The following is a 17,050-nucleotide window of genomic DNA, read 5'->3' on the forward strand; positions in this document are numbered from 1 at the left end:
TATTGGGCGTTTAATGGCTAACAAACGGCTCTGTTACTTTAACTTCCTCTTCTTCAGTTCAACTTGCTTATTCCTTTTTTTAAAATACATTTTAAACAATTAAGCACTTTTCTCTTAAGACAGTGTATATAGATAAAAGCGATCCATTCGAATAAAAGGCACACCGATATCTTGTGTTAACTGTATCAATTTAAATCATTTTTCTTTAAAGTTCTCTTCATTATTCTTCCCACGTTCCAAACCAAATTAGGATTCGGGTTTCAAGATAAGGTGCCAATGCCTTTAACCTACTGGGCGGTTTAAACTTTTCACACACTGGGTGTGTTGTTCCCTTTGGCTCAGAATGTGTTATGTAACTATGGGAAGAACCCAAAGGTCCCCAGAAGAATAATACCAACTACTGTAAACCATACAGGCCAGTATACTGAAATATACTGCTCAAAAACTGATCGTGCTTAAATCACAAATGCGATCTTTGTGAATGAAATATTTAATAAATATATAACGTAATTTATTGAGAAAAAAACAAAGTAGACGGTCAGTGAAAAACAAAGCCATTAGCCTTCTAAATTTAATTAAAAGGTAAGAGTTTCATTGCTCAGGTGTTTTCTTAATTAATAAATGTACAAAAACAATAATCCTACACTGAAAGCACACCGTGTGGCTAAGAATATCTAGCGGAAACATGCACGGCTACCTGTGTTCCTCCTAAATGTAGCCCTAAATTTTCATAACTTCATAAACTGTTACAACTCCGATTTTTTTAACCACCTGGCCCAGGTATATCATGTTCTAGTCAGACTTGTACGGTGGCCCTGAGAGATGTAGCGTAATTTTACATTGGTTAAGTCTTAACCACGTGCTTTTATTTTGAAAGCAAACCACGGTTTGTTGTTTTGGAGTCTTTCCACGTCCTCCGGCAATAAAACAATCATCGTCATATTTGCAGATATAGCCCATCTCAAAAATAAGCGACAGCCTAACTAAGCGAAAACATGGAGACAATTTACAGCCTTCTTGGCTCAGAGTGGATAGACGGCAGGAGCATTTTAATCTTTTTGTTTGTTCTTCTGCTTACGACTGAAGTTTTGAAGAACAGAGTGCCAAAAAACTTTCCTCCCGGACCGAGGGCTCTGCCTTTCATTGGTGATCTTCATCGCATCAGACCTGATAGAATTCATCTGCAGTTTGCAGAGGTATACATACTAATTATTATTATTATTGTTATTATTATGATTATTAAAAATTCGTGTCATAAAAATAGAGTGTCCCAGGCATAAAAAGTGCTGTTGTTTTCTTTATGAAAGGCCAGTCTGTATTTGTGCAGAGCCGGGCCAATTTTCTATGGGGTCTAGAATTTTAGACTAGAATTTGATGTGGGCCCCCATCCAACCACCTCATCACCACCAATAATTAGTCTGTGCTTTATTGTTATTCATGTATTTATTTAGTGTGTGTGTGTGTGTGTGTGTGTGTGTGTGTGTGTGTGTGTGTGTGTATGAATGAAAGAAGTCAAGGCACGAAAAGAGAAAGCACGCTCTCCGATAGTCTTTTTTCTGGCTTTAGGAACTTGTAGAAGGCCAGAATCCTGACATATGACCTCTTTATTGGACAAGAGTGTAACCATCAATGACCTTGCAAATGGTGATTTCATTTTGTACAAATCTGGCCAACTGTTTGAAGTTTGTGTGTTTTTCCGTCTGAGCAGATGAAGCTTTCTGCACCATCTTTTCAACATCCTAATATGTTTATGTGCTAAACAGAAATAATTTCCTTTCTTGTTACTAACAACTCATTCTGAGGTATGATTTCACTAACTCAGAGGGTATAGCAAACGTGGCAGTTTGTCGTGAAACAACTACGGTGTCATGACTGGGGCCGCAGTTGTATGAAGGTGAGAAAGGAGGATCCAATAGCAGACAGTGGCGAAGGTGCAAGTGGGTTTTATTTACAGTGCACAAAACCAAGGTGTGGAGCAGAACCGAACATAAACCTAAACTGGGAAAACTAATACAAAAAGGAAGACACGGAGCGAGGAGCAGAGAGACATGGAGAAACACGGGATAATGCGGAGTACACAGAGATCCACAGAGAAACACAGACGACGCGACGAGGAGCACAAGCAGAGACGCAGTATAAATACACACATCAGGTAATCAGGAAATAGCACACAGGAGGGGAAACAGCTGGAACTAATGGACATAACGAGACACAAACCTACAAAGTAAAACAGGAAACACACAGACTGTTTTACACAACCAACTGGGGACACGAACAGAACACAGAGGAGAGACACAGGTAGGGATGATAGAACACAACTCAAACCCTAAGAACAAATGCAAAACAGCAGAAACTGGAAAATAATAACAATAAACTCAAAACGCTGGGTCATAGACCCAGGATCATGACAGTACCCCCCCCTCAAGGGCTGGCACCAGACAGCCCTAAAACAGAAATGAACCACCAAGCCCGGGTGGGCGGTGGGAGGCCCAGGACGGAGGGACCGAACCAGGACCAAAACGGAGGCCCCAGAGTCCCCCAAAAAAAGGTCCCAAACAGTCATAGGGGAGCAGAGTCCAAAACATAGTTCAGGTGGAAGGCCTTGAAGAAGGCAGTGGCGGCAACGGAAGTCCGGAGGCCGGCCACGCGGAAGGCAGTGGCGGCAACAGAAGTCCGGAGGCCGGCCACGCGGAAGGCAGTGGCGGCAACAGAAGTCCGGAGGCCGGCCACGCGGAAGGCAGTGGCGGCAAGAACCCTGTTCAGGAGGGCGTCCTCGATGGCGATGGTAACCAGCCAGCGGCCTAGAAAATGGCCAGCGATGTTGAGGCGCCCAATGCGGACCGGATGGTGGCATGCCGGCAGCAGTACCAGGTGAGGATGAGGAGGAGAATGAGGCTGAAGCCGCATCTGAGGCCGAAGCTGCTGCTACAGACGAGGATGCAAACACCGAGGCTGGACCAGACGGAGCCGAAGCGGACGATGAGGCCGGACCAGACGGAGCCGAAGCGGACGATGAGGCCGGACCAGGCGGAGCCGAAGCGGACGATGAGGCCGGACCAGGCGGAGCCGAAGCGGACGATGAGGCCGGACCAGGCAAGGCAGGACCGGGCGGCAGCGTGGCAGCTGCGGAAGCCAATGAAGCTGATGCTGACGCTGCAGACGTGGACGAGGCTGATGATGATGAGGACGCTGCAGACGTGGACGAGGCTGATGATGCTGAGGACGCTGCAGGCGTGGGCGAAGCTGATGATGCTGAGGACGCTGCAGGCGTGGGCGAAGCTGATGATGATGAGGACGCTGGACCAGGCGTGGGCGAAGCTGATGATGATGAGGACGCTGGACCAGGCGAGGAAGAAGACACGGAGGCTGGACCAGACGACGATGCAGAAGGCACGGAGGCTGGACCAGACGAGGATGCAGACACGGAGATTGGACCAGACGAAGGCGAAGACGAAGCTGAAGCTGGACCAGGCGACGATGACGATGAAGGTGAGACTGCTGTTGCAGGCGTGAGTGAAGCTGCCGCTGCAGCCGCGGGTGAAGCTGCAGCCGCAGGTGAGGATGATGAAGCTGCAGCCGCAGGCAAGGATGATGAAGCTGCACCAGGCAACGCTGAAGCTGATTCAGAGGCCGGACCAGGCAAAGCAGAGGCCGGGCCAGGCGAGGCAGGACCGGGTAGCAGCGTGGCAGCTGCGGAAGCCAATGAAGCTGAAGCTAGCCCAGGCCAGGATAAAGCTGATGCTGCAGGCGTGGGTGAGGCTGATGCTGACGCTGCAGGCATGGAAGAAGACACGGAGGCTGGACCAGGCGAGGAGGAAGAGACGGAGGCTGGACCAGGCGTGGATGAAGGCTCTGAAGCTGGACCAGACGAGAATGTCGCTGCGGCGGCGTGGAAGGCAGAGACGAAGGCGCTGCAGGCGACGGCTTGGGAGCCGCAGGTGGTGGAGCTGCTGCAGCTGCAGGCGGTGATGAGGCTGCTGCAGCTGCAGGCGGTGATGGAGCTGCTGCAGCTACTGCTACAGGCGGTGATGGAGCTGCTGCAGCTACTGCTGCAGGCGGTGATGGAGCTGCTGCAGCTACTGCTACAGGCGGTGATGGAGCTGCTGCAGCTACTGCTGCAGGCGGTGATGGAGCCGCTGCTGCAGGCGGTGATGGAGCCGCTGCTGCAGCCGCTGCTGCAGGCGGTGTTGGTAGCTGGATGGGCTCCTCGGTCCCCCCAGCGAAAGCAGCAGGCTGAAGCGGTTCCTGAGACCCCTCAGTTGAAGCTGCTGATGACAGTGAGGGCTGGACGGGCTCCTCGGTCCCCCCAGCGAAAACAGGTCCAAAACCAGTAGGCACGGGCGCCTCTGGCACACATGAGGAGAACTGCAGCTGCACAGAGCACTGACCCTGCTCAGGCAGTGACAGCCGGGTGCGGTCCTTAGCTGGCAACTTGGCCTCCAGGGGTCCAGAGTTAGCTGCAGGTTGTAACCTAGCCTCTGGGGAAGCCCTGGAGCGAGTCCCTAACATTGCTAGCGTTTGAGGAACAGGTGTGTCTCTCTGCTTAGAGTGAGCGCTCGGAAAACAGTTCAAAATGGGCGGTGTAGGCACAGCCTCTTGCAGAGGGGTGAGTGAAGACTGTGACTGAGCCATTAACTGAACTACTGACTGAGCCATAGACTGAAATATGGGTTGTAGTGACTCCAGTGGTGAGGATAGCTGAGTTGCTGACTGAATTAGTGGCTGAACAGGTTGCACTGACAGAAGTGGAGCAGGTGAAGTAGGGAAATCACAAGGAGAACTGTCCCCCATCACAAAACACTCAGCCCCTGAGTACGAAGTCACAAAGTCAGAAGCAACCCGATCAGTGTCCTTTACACTCACCACTGCCGGGCGCGCTGTAGTCCCAAACTCTGGTGGCGGAATGGCGCGCCGACGGCGCGATTGTTGCTTCCTTGTGGAAGAGGAAGCGGGGGTGTCTGATGGAAAGGAGGAAGACCTCTGTTGCGGCCGCTCCTGCTGCGGGGTGGAAAAGACAACCACTCCCGTCAATACCACAGGAGTGACAGGAAGTGTGGCAGGGTGATGACGGCGAGGGTAGCTTTTCATCTTTAAAGGTGGGTCGAGTGATTTGGCCACAAACCTTGGTGAAAAATGCTGCTGACGCCGAGAACACCAAGCGGCGAGTGCCTCCAGAAGGGCAGCTGAATCTTCCTGCTCTGGGCTGCCCATGCCAAACAGTTCAAAACACAAACTGGTTCTCAGAGCTGATACCACTTGTTTTAATCCTTTAATGTCCAGAAAGGTTATGGTGAAGGTAGGGGATGACAAGAAGTTGTCAAAAAACACTACCTCTGGAAGCCTCTTGTAGTTATCCACGGCGTGAATTATGCGCCGGCAATAATCCCACAGCTGTGCGAGGTGCTTTCCCTCTGAGGCAAAAGGGGAGTCCGCTGGATCCATCTTGTGGTCGCGTCGTACTGTCATGACTGGGGCCGCAGTCGTATGAAGGTATAATAACAATAAACTCAAAACGCTGGGTCATAGACCCAGGATCATGACATACGGTAATCTCCACATTTCGACTTTTTCCTCTAAATAGTATTTTGACTTTTTTTTCAGAAATATAATTTCACCTTTTTTCAAAAAACAGTATTTTGACTTTTTTCTCAAAATACATTTTTTACTTTATTCTCAAAATGATCAACAGTAATTTTTTTTCTCGCCCTAATACTCTGTCCTAGTGTGTGTGCATTCTACAGCTAGAACGCAACCATTATCATGAGTTACTAGTGGGTTGGAAAGTAATAAACGAGCAGACAGTGCATTTATAAAGCAAGTTAATTGCTTTAATTGCTTTGGAAGAAGCTGTATTAATATTGGCTTTCTTAAGAGGAAATAGCCAAAATTATGAAGCGGTCACCTAAAATGAGGCACATCCCAACCCAACACTGAACAGAATCTTCTGTTCATGTTCAGTTTGCAGAGAAATATGGAAACATATTCAGCCTTCGATTCTTTGGTCAAAGAACTGTGATCATTAATGGCTACAAGCTTGTCAAAGAAGCCCTAATCCAACGAGGAGAAGACTTCATGGATCGTCCCAGCCTACCAATGTTTGAAGAATTGGTTGGGAATAAAGGTGATCAATTTCCTTGAAAAGTTTTTCAAGATGTTTTAATTAGACCAGCATCATCAGACTATTTAGCAATGTTAAAACTTAGGTCAGTATTTTACTGACCTTAATTTAAAGTTACTTTGGGTTTAATGCAGTTTTGTTTTTCCAAAAGGTCTTGTGATATCAAATGGGTATCAGTGGAAGCAACAGAGGAGATTTGCTCTTCACACACTCAGAAACTTTGGTCTGGGCAAGAAGACTCTGGAGTCATCCATCCAGCAGGAGTGCCAGTATCTCACAGAGGCTTTTGCAGATCATCAAGGCACACACACACACACACACACACACACACACACACACACACACACACACACACACACACACACACACACACACACACACACAAACTTACACATTTTTTTTACATAATCGAAATTAATTATGAGTTTGCTTTTAATGTTTTGTCTAATGGACATATTCTCTTTCAGGAAAGCCTTTTAATACCCAGTCACTGTTAAACAATGCTGTGTCCAACATTATTTGCTGTTTGGTGTTTGGGAATCGATTTGAGTACACCGACAAGCAGTTTCAGTCAATTCTGCAGCTCTTCAGTGAGATAGTGTACTTGGAGGGAGGCGTGTGGGCACAGGTGAAACTCTTTTACATACTGTAGTGTTGTTTGATTCAGGATTTAAAAATAACAAATGAGAAACTTTAACTGAATGTTTTTGTGCAGCCCAAGGAAAAGCTGTTTTTGCAAACCGAGCAGTTAGTGGAGCATAGCTATTGTGCACATTAGACTCCACCAGGGCTGTGCCTTGTCTCAGATTCTCAGACTGATATCTCAAAGCAGATTATGTTTCCTGAAATATTTCACTGTTGTGCTCCTTTAACTACAGTGGAGGAAGAAAGTTACTTATGAAATCTGGTGTGGTGTAAAACAGATTTTAATTACTATTAAAGTATGCTTCAAAATTGTGTTTAAATTATTTTACTTGGTTACTTTCCATTACTGTCTATCACAGTTTAAGCCTACTTTAGCATGATTTCACCTATTACTACTACTGTCTTCCTGTTCTGTAGATTTACAACACATTACCCTGGCTGATGAGGTGGCTGCCTGGACCTCACCAAAAAATATTCACTCTGACCCAAAAGATAATTGACTTTATAGAAGTTAAGATCAAAGAACACAGAGAAAACCTCAACCCATCATCACCAAGAGACTACATTGATGCTTTTCTCATAGAAATGGGGGAGGTGAGCGTTTTCAAAATGTGTTCTTGTGCATTTACACTTTCTAATGAAGCATGCCTTTTATTTCTTGCTTCTGGCTTTTGTGTCTCTGATAGGAGGACGAAGACTCTGGTTTTAGTCTCAGCAATTTGTGTTTTTGCACCCTGGACTTGTTTGGTGCTGGAACTGAAACTACTACAACTACTTTACACTGGGGGCTGCTATACATGATCTACTACCCTGACATTCAAGGTGTGTGTATGAACAATACTGATCATGAATACATATTTGTGACCATTCTATTACTTTTTTCAGAGAATTCTCACAGATCATTCTTGTGTTGGTTTATTTTGTTCAGTTTATTTCAGTTTTATTTTTAATCCAGGTTCCTTTTAATAGTGCCAAATTGCAACAACAGCCACCAGTTCGTTTTCTCACTATGTGCAGAAAAAGTCCAGGCTGAGATCGATGCTGTGATTGGTTCATCCAGACAGCCGTCTATGACTGACAGAGAAAACATGCCCTATACTGATGCGGTCATCCATGAGATCCAGAGAATGGGAAACATCATTCCCCTCAATGTGGCCCATGTAGCAAACAAGGACACAACATTGGATAAGTACACAATCCCAAAGGTACACAAAGCAATTGTGTACCTTTTTATAGGACTTTTTTTTTCTTTTTGGTTTTTCAGATAGATTTTGAATGAAAAGTTTGTTTGTTGTCCTCAATAACATTTTGTTTTGAAGAAGAACCACTCAGTGCATCATGAAAACTCTCTCTCACACACACACACACACACACACACACACACACACACACACACACACACACACACACACACACACACACACACACACACACACACCATTCTAGGCCTAGTGCAATGTAACTACGGTAATGTTCAGGGTCGCTGGATCCAGCTCTAACTATATGCTTTATTAAAAAAGAAAGTTTTAAGCTTAATCTTGAAAGTACAGAGGGTGTCTGTCTCCCACATCCAAACTGGGAGAAACAGAAGAGGGGCTGAAGACTGAAGGCTCGGCCTGCTATTCTACTTTTAAATATACTGGGAACCACAAGTTTCATAGAAGTTAATATGAATGAAATATGCTCTCTCTATCTATTCCCTGTCGGTACTCTTGCTGCAGCATTTTGGATCAACTGAAGGCTTTTCAGCAAGCATTTAGAGCGAACTGATAATAATGAATAGATGATTGTAGAAGTAATAAATGCATGAAAAATCAGCAATACCAGAAACACGTATGACGCCATGACTAGAACAAACACTAGAGATGTTTAAATAACACTTCTAATTGGCAGTATTTTCTCAGGGTACAATGATCATACCTGCTCTACACTCTGTCTTAAATGACGAGACAATGTGGAAACTCCGAACTCCTTCAGCCCTCAACACTTTCTCGACCAGGATGGTAAATTCAGGAGGAGAGAGGCCTTCCTTCCTTTTTCTACAGGTTAGTCAGTTGTTACAGTTCCTCAAAATCCAGTTAAAGGCTGTTTAAAGCCAAGTGCTTTAAGGAGGCAAAATTACTAAAGTAGTATGTCTTGCCATTAATTGTTTGACTTAGCAGCCATTTACAGTTACAGCCTTAACTTTGGTAGGGGATTGGTCTCTTAATGGTATCTCTATTAAGTTCCAGAGCTGCAGCAATAATCTGTGATCAAAGTGATTAACTTCTAAATTGTGTGAATAAAACTTGTCTCATTGTGTACTCAGGCAAGCGTTCATGTCTTGGAGAACAGCTGGCCAGGATGGAGTTATTCCTGTTCTTTACCTCCCTCCTTCAGAGGTTTTCATTCTCTGCACCTGCTGGAGAGCAGCCCAGTCTGGAGTTCAAGTTAGGAGCCACTCGCAGTCCCAAACCTTACCGCCTCTGTGCCGTGCCACGTTAAACCACCAGTTCTTGTAAACCGAGGGCATATCTTTCTCAGCACAATGAATCGCAACTAATCACTGTCTTCCAGCTAATCTATTCTATTCTATTACATTTGTTGTAATGAATGATATCTTATATTACAGTTTTAGAATAATGCCAGTTGTTATTTTTGTCCTCCCTGTATTAAAGAACTTTTTTAAAATATGCAGTAAATACATTCTCTTCCAACTTTCTTAAAGTCCTTTCCAAAGCACATTAAATTTGTCAGACCTACCAGACTCAATGTGCTCAAATAAATCACACTGTCATTAGGATTTGTGTTTAAGGTCACAATATAGTTTCAGAATCAGGTGTGATGGGTGGAGTGCAGTTAGTTTCAGTGCTGTTTATCAGTTTGAGATTGTATGATGTAATCTGGATACTTCAATTGGGTTTTGTGAAAATAAAATTTCAATAAACACTTTACTCTTTATTTAAAGGCTTTCAGAGTCGCTTGCTGTCTTCATGAGTCAAGCACCACATTCTGGCATGTGAAAGAAAAAAATATTTTGGTTGTAAATCAAACCTTTACCTTTTTACACAGAGACTAAATTCTAAGGTGTTCTTTGTCTTTATATACATGTGCATGATATCAAATAACCAGTGACAAAAAAATCACCAAAACTAAAGTAGCCATGGTGAGGCAAGTATTTAAATCTTTAAGTGAAAGTACTATTACTACACAAATACTTCTAGAGACCAATAATTCATCAACGTTAGGATTATAAACAAAGGATAATTATAGGCTGGATGTGAACCACTTTGCTGGCTGCAGCTTTCGTGTGGAATTTGCATGTTCTTTGTACAGACACAGAATGGGACACACCTCCAAAGGTGGTTGAAAACAACAAGAAGTTCCAGATTGGTGACAGTAAAATTGTGAGATTAAGAGGATTGGGGTACAATTATAGCATAATTCATAAATTAAATGGATCCTAATATATCCTGCATTAGAATTGTAATATTTTAGTTTATAGACATAAAATTAGTTAATGTTTAATATTTTAATCAATTAGATTCAGCAATGCACTAATTCCATTTTTGTGTAATGGGTTCTGTGATAGTAATTTGGGTTCTTCTTTTGAAGTTTGGACTGTTTGTTTAACCAAATAAGCGTTATATATATAATTTACTTGTAAGTACTTGTAAATAGTTATTTATTTTTATTTCTATTCAATTTTTTTTAACAAGTGAAATTATCAAGACAAAAAGGTAAATTATTTTTAGTCGCATTCCTATGTGTATATTTGGCTTCCTTTGTATAGAGGTCTTCATGTGCCCATGAGGGTAAAGGGTTCAATCAACTTTCACTGAACTGACAGTTATACCTGACAATTATCGCTATTTAACTGAATATTAACTTAACGGCCTCATTGCAGGTTGTCATGGCGGGGTGCGCCGGTGTGTTTGTTTAACGGACCCAAAAGTAGACAGGGAGGGAGACAAAATAACTTTAACAAAAAAACAAGCCTTTATTTGTGGCTGAGACACAGGTAGAGAAAACCAGGCGAGAGCAAAACTTTAAGCTGAACTAAACTTAAACTTAAACTGGGGAATACTAGAACTGGCTATGACTTACTATTAGTGATGGCCCGCTTGAAGCTGACGCTCCGGAGCGTGTGTCGAAAAAAACAATACACTGGTTCAGAAGCACTGTGTCGAAGCTTGTTTCGTTTGGCAAAAGTCACGTGACCGGTGACGTCCGAAGCTTCATTACGCACGTAACTGCTTCGGTACCTGATTCAAATGGTAGGAAGTGAATCATTCACGGGATTTGTGGAGTGTTTTGATGGTGACAGATAGCGAACCACTGATCATTCTACTGAGAGATTTGGTTCTGTTGTGTGGGAGTATTTTGAGTTGATTTTGGTCGGTGGGTTTTCCAGCTTTGTGTTCTGGCTATTTGCTTTTGTTTTGTGTGTCTTTATTTTATCTGAAAACGGGAAAAACGTAAAATGTCAAAAATCTGCTTTTCATAATATAACTATCATTAAATAACTTTAGAAAAACTTCCATTTGACTCGTAACATCTAATGTTATAAAAAGATATATATTATTTTAAAAAATAATCTTAAAATGTTAGTCTACAAAATGTGCAGCAATTTTATTTATTTATTCTCTTTAGCTGATAGTTTGTGGGGCCATAACTGCATCTCTACCAGTTTCTCTGCACTCCAGCCTCTTCTGTTCCATGTGAAGGGATTTTCCTTAAGGCAGGAGAAATTATCTCCACGAAAAGGAACAGGTTCGGCCATCGCACAGTGGGACAAATTCTCTTCTTAAATAAAAATGAAAAAGGGTTTCCTTAAATGCATCATGTTTTTAATTTGCAATTTCATAAGCATTTTCCCTTTCCATTTCACAATCAATTCTACTCCCAGGTCACAAATATGTATAGGAAAATTTCCCTAATATAATATTTATAAATATACCCCTCGATTAACTGCATAAGTACACGGAGGCAGGACCTTACAGCAGAAGCATACTGCATAATGTGCATTATTATATGTATGTTATATGTAACGTGGTATTTTTCAATTATTGTATTTACCAACATCAAGAAGTCACAAGCAAAGAAAGACCACACCATGGTGCATGTTCAAACCAGGAAAGTTTACTGGTCAGAATTATTTATTAAACAAATAAACTACATTTTTTTAACACCAAAAAATACGCGTTCAAAGCAACACAACAGACAGAATTCCACTCTGTAGAGTGGGCAATCATTATGAAGCAGTTGGTTTTATTTTGTGGATTCAAGCTGCTCTTCATATTTTTAGCCACAAGATGTCACCAGAGAGGACTGTGTTGAAAAGCTTCGAGTAATGAACCGTTTTTCAATACAAGCTTCAGTGCTTCAGAAAGCTTCATTTGGCCATCACTACTTACTATGAACATGATGCGGTGCAGGAACATGAAAGAAGCTATGAAACACTTATGAGAACCAGAAACATGAACATGTCCCGCACCACACCATGAAAGACCCAAGGTGACAAGAGGGGTGAGCAAACAGACGACGTGACCGAGAACAAATGGAAACACACAGACTAAATACACAAGGGATGATCATGGGAAGTGGAAACACATGAGGAAACAGCTGACATAATTGCAAATCATGACACCACAGGGGAGGAGTAACATTAAGCACAATGAACAAAGAACCAAGACCTTCAAAGTAAAACAGGTAACATGACGGACACAGACTTGACACTGAACTAAACCCAAGAACTAAACTCTTAACCAAACTAACTCTGAAATTTAGGATTACAATATTCAAAACAGGTCAACTAAAGAATCAGAACATAAACCATAATACAGAAAAACACCAAAATACAAGAAACTGAAAATGCTGGGTCAAAATGACCCAGAACGTGACACAGGTGGGCTATCACCTGATATAGTGACATTTTAATAATTATAAGAACTCATGTTCATGCCGTAGCTGTTCAGGACAATTGGCTTGCAGCCTACTATGACTAAATTTTAGCCGTGCTGATATTTAGTAAACAAAAAACAACAACAAGTATTGATTGTAGAAATGATAAATATCAATTGCCTCCTCCGAATGTATCCTGTTATAAAAACAACAATATACTGTCTGTGTTCAGTTCGCAGAGAAATATGGAAACATTTTCAGCCTTTGACTCTTTGGTGGTAGGATTGTGGTCGTTCATGGCTACAAACTTGTGAAAGAAGCCCTGGTTCACCAAGGAGAAGACTTCATGGATCGCCCAACTATACCCTTATTTGAATCAATTATAGGGAATAAAGGTAGTGTTTGATAAAAGTGGTTGCATTTTTCCCTCTAAAGATCTAAAGATCAGATCTAAATTATTTTTTTACTTCCAAAAGGTCTTGTGATGTCAAATGGTTATCTCTGGAAGCAACAGAGGAGATTTGCTCCTCACACATTCAGAAACTTTGGTCTGGGGAAGAAGACCCTGGAGTCATCCATCCAGCAAGAGTGCCAGTATCTCACAGATGCTTTCGCAGATCAGCAAGGCACAAAAAAAATACAATATAGTGGCATGTTATTTATGTTTTTCATGTTTTTATAACATTTAAATATAATTTCTCCCTGCATACCATATGACATTAGAGGGTTCAGAGTACTAAAGACTTTTCTTTACCTGCGGCTCATCACCTAATTTTTTATTTTAATAAGGGGTTCTAATCAGAGGCCAAACAGCAAACGGCACCCACTCTCCACTTTTCTCCACTTGTTGACATGCATTATATCCTGTTCATTTGACTTTAGCTTTATAGATATAGAACCAATTCTTTCTTTAGATTCACAATTATTTGCTAAAATGTTCTGAAACACTGACTGGGAATATTTCCCTGATCCACCGATGTTTATTTCTAGGCCTCATGAACTGTGTACATTTTGCAATGTTTGAACCACTTGCAATTTTCAAAAATAAGGTCCCATTTGTTCCCAACTGAGCCCTGCCAAGCAGCTGGACCCCCTTATTTAAGAAAAAAAAAAAAAAAAGAATTCATTTATTATTTTAGTATATTCAAGAGGTGTTTTTCTTTTCATTTTACAGGCAAACCCTTTAATGCTAAGAACCTGATTAATAATGCAGTCTCAAACATCATCTGCTGTTTGGTTTTCGGCAATTGATTTGAGTACACTGACAAGCAATAAAAAGTATATTCTCCAGACAATAAATGACATTATTCGATTACAGGGAAGTTTGACAGTACGGGTGAGTGCCCATTACTCACACACTCGTGTACTTCTAGTTCCAGTCTCAAACTTGGATGTAAAATGTGTACCAAATCAATCTGCAGGTCTATCTGCTGTGATGTCCCCTTCAAAATAAGAGAGCAGCTGAAATTGTATAAGTAATATAAGTACAATGCTTGAGAAAATATACTTGTTGTTTTTCACCACTTTGCATAACAAGTGAAATACACTCCAGAAATGATAATTCACTGCATGTGGATCTTCAACAAAACAATAACAAGTTCATCCATCACCTGTAAGAGCCCATCAGAACCAATTCAACCATTCATTTTCTAATGCTTCCTGGCCCTCTCTCAATGACTGTCTTCTGCTAAAATTTTTGATGTTCAAGAATGTTATATCTCTCTCTCTCTCTCTAGTGTAAGTAAAATATAATGTCAGAGTATTTTAATTCTTTTTTAGCTTGTGGGATTTTTGTTAATAAATACACTTATAAAGTATTCCAGTGTTTAAAAATATGCAATAACACCCACAGACCATTATAACCTTTAAGGGGAATCACTTGAAACCTCGTATTTGCAGTCATTTCTCTACACACTGGCCTCTCATTCAAGGTCAATAGAGTTATCTCAAGTTCAAATACAGACCTAAAGATCTAAAACTATGATTTTTTTACTCCCACTGCTTGCATTGACAACATATATACATATGGGGAATGATATAGTGTGGTTCTAAATATGTTAGGACCGCTGACCTCTTCTTCAATGTTAAATAAGATCAAACTTTAGGTGAAAGTTTCATAAAATGTCATTGGTATATGGTTAGTTTCAACATCACATTATATAGTTTACATCCAAATATCATGTCACATTTTAATTCTGATCTCACTTTTAGATCAGAGGTCAAATGTGAGGATGGGCAAGATCCTACCGCTCAATTTGGCCCACATGGAAAAAAAAGGATACTATACTGCATAAGTACACAATCCCAAAGTTACACAATCCACATGTTAATTGTTTGATGTTTTGCTGAACTAGTGAAATGAATCAACATTGGTTTCAAACCGGTCCTTATTGCCTTCTATCGTGGTAAAAAAGGAAGTACACCTCTTTCAGTTCTAGGATTTCATGTAGCAACATAACAAAAATATTCTGATCCCTAACATGTTTTAAAATTAGGTAAATGTAAAAAATTAAACAATTGTAACACGTCACACCGACTGTAGGCACGATGGTGGAGGGGTGAAGATTTGGGCTTGTTTTATAGCCACAGGACCTGGGCACCTTGCAGTTATTGTCAATCATATATTTAATCTCTGTCACCTCTCTCTCTGCAACCACATAATTCAAGTCAGGAGCTTGAGCTCTTCCGGCTGGTTACTATGGAGATGATTGTAAACTGAACTTCAACTTCAAAATTTACCACATTTAGCTCCAACCCTCTTAAAAGTCTGCTTTGATATTGCTTTTCAAGTCACAAATATTTGTAGACTTTTCTGATGTAAATCTAAATGTTACATAAACATGTTAAATATATATGCCAGTTCTAAATGTTAATAGTTAAATCTAAATGTCATGGGAGACTAAATATTCAGCCAACATGCAAATTTACTCTGTTGGTCAGTGAAAGTATGAAAAATTAAAGCTTCACAGAAACCTCTTATTCATCAAAAGGTGTCTCTGAAGTCCCTCTGACTGATCTGACGCACAACCTAAAAAGAAATAGCAACAATCTTAAGGAAAACATTGGCAGTATTAGCAACCCAAGCATTCCTATTTGAGTGTTTCAGTGCAGGTGGAGGATGCAAAAGACTAATGAATCCAAATGCTGTAGCACTTTTCTTTTGGGGGGGGGTATCTTGTGCTAACTGTATCATTTTCAGTAAACAAAAGAAACAAACAAAACAGTTTGCCTCATCAAGATAAGGTGTCAATGTCTTTAACCCACTGAGCGAAAGGTTTAAACCTTTCACACACTGGCTGTATCAAAGGTTTAAACCTTTCACACACTGGCTGTATCAAAGGTTTAAACCTTTCACACACTGAGCTGTACCAAAGGTTTAAACCTTTCACACACTGGCTGTACCAAAGGTTTAAACCTTTCACACACTGAGCTGTACCAAAGGTTTAAACCTTCACACACTGGCTGTACCAAAGGTTTAAACCTTTCACACACTTGCTGTGTTGTTCCCATTGCTCCTAAATGTGTTATGTCATCATGGCAAGAGCACAAGAACTCAGAAGGCCCCCAGAAGAAGAATGCCAACTACGTTGAATCATACAGGGCAGCATAGTTCTTAAATATGGTGCCAAAAACTGAGGGTATGTTAAATCACACATGCGATCTGAATGAAATATTCTATAAATATATTACGTAATGTACAGTGGAACCCCGACTTATGAAATTAATTGCTTCCGAGAGTCTTTCGTAAGTCGAAAATTTTCATAACCCATCGCGCTTTTTGAGTGAACGATAGGCTATAGGCTAATTGCTAACTGCAACAACAATACGTCGCTCAAGTGGAACAGCGAAGCACAAATACAAAAGCCAAGGGGTTGTCACATGATTCGGAAGACATTGTGGGCATTGTAGGCATTCTGGGCTCAGCCAATCAGAGCCAGCGCATTTCGTTACGCGGGCATTTTGCCGTAACACGGGCAGAAATATTTCCGTTAAGTGCCTTCGTAACTTGAATTTTTCGTTAAATGGGGTATTCGTAAGTCGGGGTTCCACTGTATTGAGAACAAACTGAAGTAACCTAAAGACAGTCAGTGGAAACCAAAGCCACTAGCCTTCTAAATTAAACTAAAGGTTAAAATTTAATTGCTCAGGTGTTCCCTAATTAAGAAATATACGAAAACAAAAGCACACCTAAACTAAAAGCACACCGTGTGGCTAAGGCTACGGCCCAGAAACAAGCACTGCTACCTGTGTTCCTCCTAAACTTAGCCCTAAATGTTCTAAACTTCATGAACAACATACATAATAAGTTGCAGTCAGACTTGCAATTGTAATGGAGTGTCTTACAGAGCTAGTTTAATTTTACATTGGTTAACTCTCAACCACGTGCTTTGATTTTGAAAGCAA

The 17,050-nt window shown here is 41.5% G+C and overlaps 1 pseudogene; it reads left to right on the forward strand.

The window, feature by feature from the left end:
* Positions 1–881: 881 nt before the first annotated feature.
* LOC120436374 lies at positions 882–9,719 on the forward strand (annotated as a pseudogene).
* Positions 9,720–17,050: the final 7,331 nt, after the last annotated feature.

This window comes from Oreochromis aureus, linkage group 23 (genome assembly GCF_013358895.1).
Source record: "Oreochromis aureus strain Israel breed Guangdong linkage group 23, ZZ_aureus, whole genome shotgun sequence".
NCBI lineage: Eukaryota > Metazoa > Chordata > Actinopteri > Cichliformes > Cichlidae > Oreochromis > Oreochromis aureus.